We start from the raw sequence: 13,297 nt of genomic DNA on the forward strand, positions 1-13,297 counted from the left end.
TTATAGGTAGGATTAATTAAACTATTAACTTTTTTTTTAAAAATTTTTACTTATACTTTTATAATTAAAAGAGCTAGAGTAAGTGCTTTGCTAGTAGCTTCTTTTTTCTTTAATTTAAAGCTTTCTTCCTATAAAGCTAACTTATTCTATAAAGTAAGTAATAAGAATATATTTAGTAATAAAGCCCTTTTATAGTTAAAGTACCTTAATAAAATATTAGTAGGATTAATTTTCTTTAAATAATAGAAAATTTTAAAATTATAAATAATTAGCTTTAAAGCTTAATATACTTACTACTTATTTAACTCCTTTTATTTTAAGAACCCTTTAAAGTTATTATAATTATAATATATTTAAATAATATATTAACTATTTTATAAATAATAGCGCTACTACTTAAATATTATTATAATAGTAAGGAATTCTTAATTATATATCTAATAATTTTATTTTACTAGGATTATTTTCTATAACTAAAATATTATTAGATATTAATAGCTATCCTTATCTTATTAACTAAAAATACTTATTATAGCAAACTATAACATATTAATTTCTACCTTATATTCCTATTCTAAGTTATAATACTAGAGCAATAGGATAGAAGTAAAGATTTCTTTAAACTAATAGAAAGCTAGCTTAGCTTTATTAGTTTAATTAAATAATCCCGCTTTTTTATTATCTTTATTACTTTTTAATAAGCTAGTAAAAAGCGTAATAATCTTTAGATACTAATAAATAAAATAGCAGTAGAAGTTAATAAAGCCTAAGAATACTTAAATATCTTAATAGCTTTTTAATAGTAGCTACTCTTAAATAGTTTTTATTTAGGATTTATCTATTTAAATACTTTTAATATTAATAATAAATTTTAAAAACTTAACTTAAGTTATATTAAATTAATATTTTTTTAAGTTAATATATAATTAAAAGTTTTATAAATTTTTTAAATTTTTTTATATATGCTACTAGTAGTTTATTAGCTTTTATAAAAAGATTAGGATATTATTTAAATAAATAATATATATAATATTTACTAAGCTAGCTAAAGCTTTATTAATATAAATTTAAAATATTGCTAGAGTATTTATTAAGCTAAAAAATATAACTTTATATTTAAAGTAACTATACTATATATAGAATATTGTCTTCTATTTATTATTAGGCTTAATATAGATATAATAATAAATATCTTTAAAATCTAGCTTTATAAACTATTAAAATTTATTTAAATGGTTTAGAGTCTCTATAATTAGTAATAATAAGTAATAATTTTTAATAATTATATTATTTAGGCTATAGTAATTTATATAGAGGTATAGCCCCTTATCTTTTTTTAAAATAAATAGTATTAAAGTGCTAGCAAAAGAAGTTAAATGCTAAATTAGCTTATAGGCAAGAGTATTATTTAAGTATTACTATAGCTTTAATAGCTCTATTTTTAATAAGTTATATAAAAAATTATATAGAGGTTTTTAACTATCTAGTTTAATAGTATAATTACTATATTTAAGTTATAGTAATATACTAGCTTTATTATTATTAAATAGGTTAAAGTACTACTAAAGCTTTAATAGAACTTAAAGCTAATTATTTTTTAAATATTAATAAAAAGCTAGCGTAAATAACTATAAAAATATTATAGTTTAAATTAATTTCTTTTATAAAATTCTTAGAGTTAACGATTTTAAAGTAGCTAATATTAACCCTAAACTGCTACTTTAAAGCTTAGCAATTTATTAGCACTTAGTATTAGCTTAACGCTAGTATTCTAAGTATAAAATCTATTTTAATAGTATTAATAATATAGAAAAAGGTATAATATTCTTTGCCTTATTTTTAACTATTAATTAATTAATAATAAAGCTTATATACTCTATAATAATATATATCTCTACTATTTAAATATCTTAATATTAGTAAAGCAGTAGCAATAAGTTTTAAATCTTATTAAATTATAAAGCTTTAAATAATTAGATTTAAATAGGCCCCTAAGTTAATTAAAGCCTTAATAAAGTACTTATCACTTTACTAATCTATTTAACCTTAGGTATAGATTATAGACTATACTTCTATTAGATATTCTCTAAGCCTTATTATTAAAACGCTTATAGGGTTTTTTTATTTTTTAATTTATTTATATCTACTATGCTAATAAACTACTATTCTTTTTAAAGGCAGTTTTTAGACTAGTGTTTAAAAGAGCTATAGATAAAGTAAAAGTTTTTATTATATTACTCTTTTATATTTTTAGTAATCTTTTACTTCTTAACTATAGATGCCTATTAGCTGCTAATAGTATTAGGCTTAGATATATATTTATTTAAAAAAGTAAATTACTTTTATTCTTTTTTTTAAGCTACTTTAAACTTATTAGAATTTTAGTTAAAAGTATTAGAATACTTTATAGTATTTTTATATATTATTGCTAAGCTAAGGAGATCCTTATATATATATAGTATACTATTGCTAATAAGATTTCTATTCTTAAACTTGCCTTTTAGCTTAGCTAAAAAGAATTAAAGCTAATATTAAAGCTTAAAAGGATATAATTAAGCTTTTAACTCTTCTAAGCAGACTTTAAAATCTATTACCTTTTTATTCTACTACTATTTAGCTTGCTCCTAATTTTTATAAATATAGAATTAGCGGTTAATTAAATTAATAATTTAGTTTAGAAAATATTCTTTAAACTAGAGGAAAGTTATAACTGCTTTTATTATATTAATATTTTTAAAGTACTTTATCTAGAGCTAAGCGATAATACCCTTTAATAATTATATATAAAATATAATCTTAGAGTAGTTATTTAGAAAGTATTTTAAGCTACTTAAAAACTTAATTTTAATTTAATTAAACTAATAGCTATACTTGCTTTTACTTTTACTATAGTAAGGCCGTAGTTTTTTAGGCTTAAAAGATTTTAACTTAAGAATTAGGGCTACTACTATATTAGTAGCAATAGGCTAAAAGAAGCTAGTTTCTACTTATACTTCTAGTTTAGTATTTTTGGCTTTAAGGAAGACAAGTTCCTATTATTCTTTTAATAAGTAGTTATACTCTTTAGCTTAAGCTAAAAAGTTATTGCCTTAAACTATATTTAAAAACTTATTAATATTATTATTAATTTATAAGTAGTTTTACTAGCTTAAATCTTTAAAATTATTAGGATTTAATTAGGTCTTTAAAACTTTTTAATATATAGTTACCTTACCCCCTCTAACTAGGCAGGGAATGTCCTATACAAAGTATATAGAAAGCGTGTCCTACTCTAAAGAGTATACTCCTTTATAGTAACTTTATATATTATATATTTAAAGGCCTAGTAAGTTATTATACTACCTATTATATAAAATGTTATTAAATTAGCTTAATATTAAATCAATACTTTAGTATAGAAAGACTTTTAATATAAGTATTTTATAGAAGAGATATAGATAGTATATTAATTATAAATCTATAGATTCTTAAAATGCAATAGAAATTATACTTAAAAATTATTAATATATAGCTAAGGAAGAGGAAATATTAAGTATATATATATAATATATAAGTAGAGCAAAGTCAAAGTAGTTAGGGTTAATAGATAGAGGCATATTAAAATTATATTTATAACAGTATTAAGAATTAGAAGATAAATCGCTAGTAAATGTATTATAGTTTAATTATTATTATAGACTAAGTTGTATAAAATAGTAACTTGTTTTAAGATTAATATTAAAGTTGTTGTTTTTCCTTAAGCTATTTCTATATTATTAATAAAATAAAAATCCTTCTATAATATAATATAGTATATAAGACTAATAAATCTATTTACTATAATCTTATTTTTACTTATATTACTTATAGAAATAGATATAATACTCTATTAACTATAAAGCTACTAAGATTATTAATAATACTATCTTATAGTATATATACCTTTAGACTTAAGCGTAGTACTATTTAATATTTTATATCTTATACTTATAGTAATCTTTAGGAACCTATAGGACTATAATTAGTTTATAATATATTTATCTAATAGCGTTTTATTCCTAGATACTACTTATCTAGTTTTATTTTTTTTAATATATATATATAAAAATTCTTTTTATTTTAAAGTATTTTTACCTTTAACTTATATTTCTTACTTTTACTTTTTTTAACTTTCTTTAACCCTCCTAAATCTAGTAAAAGAAATCTATAATATTTATAATATTATTAATATAAATAATATATATATAAGATAAAAAGAGGAGAATAATCTATAATATACTATAATCTAATTAGTCTATAATTTAGGGATAAAAATAAAGTAATTTATATAAATAAACTTTAGCTATTTAAAAATATTATAAATACTAGTTATATAATAAGATACTTAATATTATTTTTATAAAACATTTTATTAAAAGCTTTAAGAAATAAATAATAAAGTAAATGTTTTAGGTTATAAAATATAAAATATTAGAGGATAGACTTTATAATTTCTATATAAGTATTTAATAATATAGATAAATTAGTATATAATTATTCTATATTTATATAATAATATTTATTAGCGCTAGTATTTATATACTAGTATTTATAGCCGCTTTACCTAGATTCTTATTAATATTAATTCTTTATATATTATAACTTAAAAAATAAATATAAGTAAAAAGATATATATAATTAAAAAGTTATAGAAAAGTAAGTTCAATATTTATATCTATTATATTAGGTTAGGCGCAATATTACTTTATTATCTTTATTACTTATATTTTTTATTCTTATAAAAAGAAGTCTTTTTTATCCCCTTTTTTAATCTTTATACTTTAGCTATAGTTATATTTATTTATATTATAAAGAATTAATATCTTAAATTAAAAAAAGTAGAGTAGTATTTTACTTTTAATATAAAAAAGCAATAATATATATTTATAAAGTATATATTTTAATTTTTTATAAGCTTATAAAAATAGATAAAAATAATTAAACTATTTATATATTTATTATATTTTATAATTATCGATTTTAGGTAGAAGTATAATATTTATAATTAAAACTATTGCTGCTAAAGCAACTTAATATAATTAGTATAATAACTTCTTTTTAGCAACAAGTCTTAAAGAAGACTTATTAAGTATAAAGCTTTAAAAGATAAATATAAATTAGATATTAATATTACTTAAAGCTAGGTATTGTTATTACTATTATTAGAGTTAGAGTTTAAATATACTATATTTAAAAAGGACTACTTAACTTTAAATCTTAAATAAAAGTACTTTTATTATATATAAAAAGTTCCTTAAGTATTAAAAGTAAGATTGCTACTTCGCTACTAGTTAGTTAGTCTTATATTTAATATTGCCTTAGGAATAAAAGGCAAAATATATAAACTTTATTAAATTTTTAAAATATAATAAAGTTTTTTAAACTTATAGTTTAAAGATAATTTTATTATTATTAATAATATTGCAAGAAAGGATTTCAAGTCTATTAATCTTATAATAGTACTTTAAAGTAATCTTATACTTACTTTATTAATTTTACTTATTATATTTATTTAATTCTTTTAAATTAATTCTATTATTATCTAAGACTCTTATTAACTTTTACTAATTTAGATTAATTAATACGCTTCTAGATCTTAAAGTTATACAAAGGCTCTAAAGCGCTATAGTATTAATAAAGCTAATTACTCTAATATTGCTACCGCTAGACTTAGGATAGACTAAAACTTAAAAGACAACTTAAAAAAGGCTTAGGAAGACTTTAGTACTTTATAATTTATATTTAAGTATATTTAGGAGCTTTTTTTTATCTTTTAAAGATAGGTAAAAAAGCTTAAAGTTAAGATTAGGGAAGAGCTATTAATTATAATCCTAGTAAACTAATTTTTATTTATTAATATAATTTACCTAAATTATATTATTTACTATTAAGATATAATCTAGTATATATATAGAAATATTATCTATATAATAGACTTGCTAGGACTAGGTATTAATATTATTATAGAATAGGAGTAGAGTAGTTTTTTATATTAAAGTAAAATTTTTTTTTTTAATATATTAGTATTCGGTAACCGCGACTATATAGGTATATTATAATAATTCCCTAATAATCTATAGGCTTAGCGCAATAGTATATATATTCTTTTTTATCTCTAGGTTTTACGCTACCTTTAATAGTATATAAAGGACTTTAAGATATTTTAGAAAATATTTTTTTAATTCTGCTTTTGTAATTCGCAATTCAAAGTTTTTAGATAGCTATAAACTAAATTCTTTATATTATTATACTTAGATTAAAAGCTTGCTATTGCTCCTAGTATATATATTTTCTATTATGCTAGCTGCTAAACTGCTAAACTTTTAAGTTCTACTTAATATATAAATCCTTTATCCCTATAGCTAACTTTATTTTTAAATTCTATAATATAGCTATTAATACTATAAGTAGAATTAATACTATAGCTATTAATAGTATTAGCTAATTATATAAATTAAATATTATAATTTTAATAAACTAAGAGAACTTTGCTTTTATATATAAACTAAAACTACTTAGTATCGAGTTTCTCTAGCATTATATAAAGTAAATAAATTTTTTTATTTTAATCGCTAATAACTTAACAATCTTTATTTCCTCTAATAATTTTATTAATAGTACTTTTAGAAGTGGATCTACTTAGGGCAGTAAGAGTAGAATAACTATCTTAATATATATAAATAACTAAGCTTTATTTTTCTATAAAAAATAGAAAAAAATACTTTTAAGTTTATTTATCTTAGTATTATAAATAACTATAAAGTCTTTTACTTTTAATATAACTTTATATTCTAATTTACTTAATATAAGTTAGTAAATATAATCTATAATAATTATAATTAAAAAATACTTATAGTAGAGGTCTATTAAAGTTAAAGAAGTAAAAGAGGAGATAAATTATACTTATTAGTAAAAGCAAGCTTCTAGCACTATTAAATCTTTTTCCTTCTATTTAAATATATATTCTTCTAATTATAGTTAAGCTTATAAAATTATAATAATAATTTTAAAAATAGATCTAAAAATTAGAAAAGAATCTTAATAGGAAAATCTAAAATATATTTAATATACTATAAAGAGATATAATATAAAGCGAGTATATTCTAGTATTTAATATCTAAAACTATAGATTACTAAGTAAGTTGCTTTTTTAACTTATTGCTTTACTTAAATATTAGAAATAATATATTAAATAATATTAGGTACTGCATATTAATTGCTTTAAAATAAGTACTAATATTAGGCTCTAGAGTATTAAATAAACTAGTAAGGATAAAGCGGAGTATTTAATAGATAGCTTTTTTTGAAAGTAAAGCTTATATAACTTTATAGAAGTTAGTAAATTAAATATTTTTTTTAAATTATCTATAAACCTTAGCAACTTAAAGGTTAGATATTTTAAGTATAAGAACTTACTAATACTTGTCTTTACTTGTAAATATAGTTATATTATTTAGAGTTAAGTATTCTTTAGCTATTTTATAATAATATAATCTAGTATAAATATTCAACTGACTTATAAATACTTTATAGGCTTTTACTTTATATAAAACTTTCTTATCTACTTAATATATTTTTTTTAATACCTTATATTCTATTTTACTTAAACTTTATAGTTTATTATACTTAAAAGTATTTATATCTTTATTATCGCTATTATTTTCTATATTTAATAGCGCAGGAAAAAAAGTATATAAAGAAATTAATATACTATTTTTTTAGAAATTTAATAAGCAGAAGAGTATAGTAGCTTAGAAAAGTTATTAAAATACTTTCTAGGAATTAAAAATATATTAATATAAGTTTTTATATTATATTTTCGAAATACTATAATTTAGGATAGTTATATTATTTATAGCTAAAGCTATAAAGTATATTATAATATAATTAATATCTTATAGATCTAATATAGTACTTATTATTGAAATTACTACTTATAAGTATAGGGGCTTAATATAGCTAGGTTATAGCTAAGTTTTTAGTAATAATAGGGTAATAATAGAAAGGCATATAGCCTCCTATATATTATAAAAACCGAAGTAGTAAATCGCCTATAGTTTTGCCTAACCTAGTAGAAATAGGAAATATTAAAGTATTATAGAATATTTTTCTATAGTAGTAGGTTTAAGAATTATATTAATAAAATAATACTAAACTTATTTAGCAAGTTTTTAGAATTCTAAGTATATAGCGTCGCTAAAGCAAGATTAAATAATATTAAGTACTAAGGAAATCTTAATAAATAGTAGTATAAGGTATTTAATATTAAATATATAAAGGACTTTATTACTAACTCAACTTTGCTTTGCTTTTTATCTTTTAGCTATTATTTAATAGTATAAGTAAGTATTTAAGATTATATTAAATATTAGATTTTTTTACTCTATTTTTATTATAATATACTTCCTATAATACTAATTTACTTATATAGCTTTAAAACTAGAGTTTTTTAATTACTATTTTATATTACTAATAAAGGCTAATATAAAAACATATAGTATAGTTTCAATACTATTAATATTAGTAAGAACGCTTTTATTAAGCGACTTTAAAGTTGGCTTTAAAATCTTAATAATATCTAAAAACTTGCTTCTATATAGTCTTAAATATAGCGGGAATATATTTATTTTTCGTTTTTTTTTCTTTTTAGGAAAAGCCTATTATTATAATATAAATTTCTGTAATTATATAATATATATTTTAATATAAGCTAAAAGCGTTAATAAAAGTTAGAATAAATATAGAAAAATATAGCTTAAAAGCAAAAGAAAATAAATAAAATCTTATAAAAGTTTTAAGTTTTAATTCCCCTTAGATTAAAAGTAAAAAAGAAATAAAGTTAGTTCTTAAAGTAATATTATTATAAGAAAAACGGACAGTAAAGTAGATATTATATTTTCTTAGCTATTTTTTATTACTAATTCTTTTAAAATTATAATTATATATAATATTATTCTTAATAAATATAATATACTATTAAAAAAAAAGAATAAATATTAAACTAAAAAAAAGAGTTTTATTATTTTTATATAAAAAAAAATAAAATAATATTTATATTTTAGATTTTTAATATTTAAAAAAGTTAAAAGTAAATATATAATATATTTAATTTCTTTTTAATTAGTTACTTTAAATATAAAGTCTTTTCCTACTATAGTAACTCTATTAATATAATAATATCTAGATTCTTTATAATAGAAATATATAATATTTAAATATTTATAATATACTATATCTGAGGGCAAAATCTACTTTCCCTTTAGTATTACTGTAAAATTACTATTATAAGCTTAGATTAAAAAAGCCTATATATTAAAATAAAATAGTTTAGAAGGCTTATTAATAAAATGTACTATACCTAGATATAGTTTTTTAATAAAGTTTAATATAGAAACAATAGTAAAAAACAAGTTAATATTATTAAAGAAAAATATAGTTTTATTATTAGGATTTAGTTAACTTTTTACTCCTTATATTAGCTTTCTATTTATAGCGACTAGAATTTCCTTCTTTTTTAATTTAATTAATAGCAATTATTATATTATATTCTTCTTTAAAGTAGCTATTAACTTTAGCAATATTCTAAGCTTTTTAAAATTTTTAAGAAGATTAAATACCTTAAGTAAGCTAGTATAGTCTATTTAACTAAGTTTTATAGTTTAGTACTATAAGCTAAAAGCTAGGCAAAAGGGTATAGGAATGATTTTTAACTATATATAATTTATTTCTTTAAAGGTATTAAGGATAGAAAGCTAATATAAAAGTAGCAATATTATTATACTTGCGCTAAATAGTATTATAATAAAAGTAGAGATATTTAGATTATAAGGGAATATAAGCGCAGATTTATTATTATTAAATTTTTTTTTAAGTAGTTTTAATAGTAATAAAATAACTTTTAGAAGTAAAGCTTTAAATATATTATTTTTATTATTATTATTAATAACTTTATATATAGGATTAGTTGCTAGCATATTTAAAATATATTTGCAGAAAGTTTATTTAACTATAATAATATACTATAAGAATTAGTATTAATTCTACTTATTAATCTTTAAATATATAGGATTCTCTTTATCTGCAACTATATTAAGTATTAGTAGGTATAATAATTTAATTTTTTTATTTAAAAATTAAAAACTATTTTCTTTATTTAGTTTATTCTATAATAGCTTATAGTTATTATTATTATTATTATTATTCTAAGGCTTAATAGTCTAGACTCTTAATATACTACCACTAAATCTTAAATACTTCTTTTTTCTTAACTTTAAGCTATCTAAACTATTTAAAAGAATAAGAGGCCTATTAACTTAGAAAAAATAATAAAAGCCTTTAAATATAATAAATTAAATACTCTTAATATAAATAAACATAAGTATAGCGTAATACTAGTAGATGCAAAAAAAGTAATATAAATTGCGAAAATTTATATAATAAATAAAATAAAATTACTATTCTAGCCTATAACCTAAAGATAAATAAAGAGTATATTCTTACTAAATCTAAGGAATAACAATCTTAATATAATAAAAAAAGGGGAAAAGTAATTAGTAGTAAATAAAAAGTATATAGGCAGTAAGTAGATTAAAGAAAGATTTATTACTTCTTAAGTTAAAGCTATAAATTAGTACTTAGCGTAATATATATATTAGATATATATAAAAATAATTTCAATTTTTAAAAAGAAGTATATATAAAGTATACTTAGCTTTCTATAAATAGCAAATAATATAATACTATTCCTAACGCTATTAAGTTAAGCGTTATTAGGAAAAAAGCCTAAAAGTACTAAAATAGCGCTAGTTTTATTATATTAGAATTAAAAATATAGAATATAAAATTAAAGATTTAAAGATAGCTTTATATTGCCTACTAATCTTATAGTTTATATTCTTATAAAATAGGCTATATATATATATCCTAGTATTATAATTATATTTAATTATTAAAGTATTTTTATTTTTTCTATAATATAGCTTAAAAGCTATTATATTATCTTTAATAAAACTTATAATTCTTTATTTTCTAACGATTTATAATACTAGTTAGGGGAGCTTAAAAGTAATAGGACTTAAGATATTATAAAGTATATAAATTTGCATTCTTAGTTTTTAAAATTAAAGCAAACTATATTATAAAGAAACTTAAAAAGACTTAAGAAACTTAAAAAATCTTTAGCGTAGTATTGCTTTTATACTCTTTTAGCTTTAAAAAATATTTAGACTTTTAAGAAAGAGCTTTTAGGGGGATTAGGGGAGAGGGAAAGCTTAGTATTATATATTATTATAATATTTTTCTTAAGATTTTTTTTTAATTTAAAAATTATAGGATTAATATAAAAGTTTTAGGGTATACTTTAATACTTATAAGTAGTATAAGCCCTTATTATAGCCTTTTAAAAATAAGGTATTATAGTTATTATATACTTAGTTACTATAGTATTTTCTTTTTTAAAGTAATAAAATTAATTCTTTATAGAAAAAGTAGAAAAATTCTGCTTTTTTCTAAACCTTTTTTTTCTAAGTTTAATTCCTAAAGTTCTGCCTAGATTGCATAAGGGGCATGCTTACTTTATACCCTGCTTTTTTATTTTTTCTTTATAGTATTTATTTTTTAGACTTTATTTCTATTATATATCTTTTTACTTTTATATTAATATTTCTATTATTTTCTATTTTATAGGACTTTGCTATTATTTCCTTAGGCTATAATAAACTACTTATTATTGCTATTAATATTTTTCTAATTAAGATACTACTATTAAAAGAAAAGTGTATTTTATATAATCTTTTTATTAAAAAGCTATATCTTAAAATATTTAATTTATTAAAAAAATATATTATATTATTATTAAGGTTAAATAAAAAATAAGTATATAAAGTATTAGTAGTTATACCTACTAGCTATAAGCGAAAGAAATTAGCTAAACTTAAAAATAATAATAAATATAAAGACTAAAGCGATATTAATAAAATACTAAGTAAAGTTTATAGGATTATAAGTACTTTTAGATATTTATAATTATATTTTATTAATAAAATATATAGTTAGAGTTGACGCTTTTTATAAATAAGATTAATAAAATTTTAATTAAAAAAAAAAGTAGAAAAAAGAATAAAGCTATTAAAAATACCCCCCTATATACTCTTAATAACTAAAGCTACTTTTGTAATGTTGATATTTATATATATTGTAAACCTAACTATAGTATTTAATACTTTAATATAAGAATATTAAATATATTACTTAAAGTACTTTAATTTTAAGTATAAGGACAATATTATTAAAAAGATCTTTATATTTATAATTAAAAATATAAGCTAGGAATACACTAAAGTAAAGTATAAATTCCGTTATTATAAATTAAATTAGAAGATAAGTATAATAAAATATATAAATATAAATACCTCTTTCTAAAATATTATCTTTAAAATAATATTAATTAATAATATAAAGGAAAAGATTAAAAAGTAAGAGACTACTAATACTAACTTTAAAAGATTATAAAATATATATAAAATTGCAGAAGTTATATAAGATAAGTATTTTATTTTAAATTTTATATATATTTTTAACTTTACTATAAAATTAATTAATATCTCTCTAATAAAAGAGTAGGAAAAAAACTACTAAGCTTTTTTCTTTTATAAGTTGCGCTTCTAGTTTTTTTTATATAATAGCTAATATATTTTCTAGAACTATTTATAAATCTTATATATAAGATAAAAATAATAAAAAATTAAATAGCAGATAAATTTAGGTTAAAAACAAGTAAATTTATATATAAGAAGATATTAATATAAATAGAAGCTATAGGAGACTTAGCTAATTTTAAAGATATAAATATTAATAATTTTAAAAATAAAATAGTAATATAGACTTTAAAAAGAAAAGTTAAAGTTAAATACTTAGATAATAATCTTAACTATATATATATTAAATAACTACTACGCTATTGCTCTATAATACTTTTTAATTCTCCTACTAACCTTCCTACTAATACTTTATAATCTTCCGCTATTTTTACTATTTCCCCCTTTTTTTTGCTACTTTTTTACTTACTTTATATAAGCTGCTATCTAGTACTTTACCTACTATTGCTATTATTTAGAGTTACTATATATTAGGGAAAGTATAAAGAAGATTATAATACTATAAGATTAAAACTAAGACTAAAAGACTTAGTATAATATAATATAACTATAGAAGAAAATAACTATATAAAGAATAGCTTAATATATAATAAAGAATAAGTAGCTATATATAAAGATAGAAT

Source organism: Bacidia gigantensis (assembly GCF_019456465.1).
Source record: "Bacidia gigantensis strain McMullin 20006 chromosome Unknown contig_255, whole genome shotgun sequence".
NCBI lineage: Eukaryota > Fungi > Ascomycota > Lecanoromycetes > Lecanorales > Ramalinaceae > Bacidia > Bacidia gigantensis.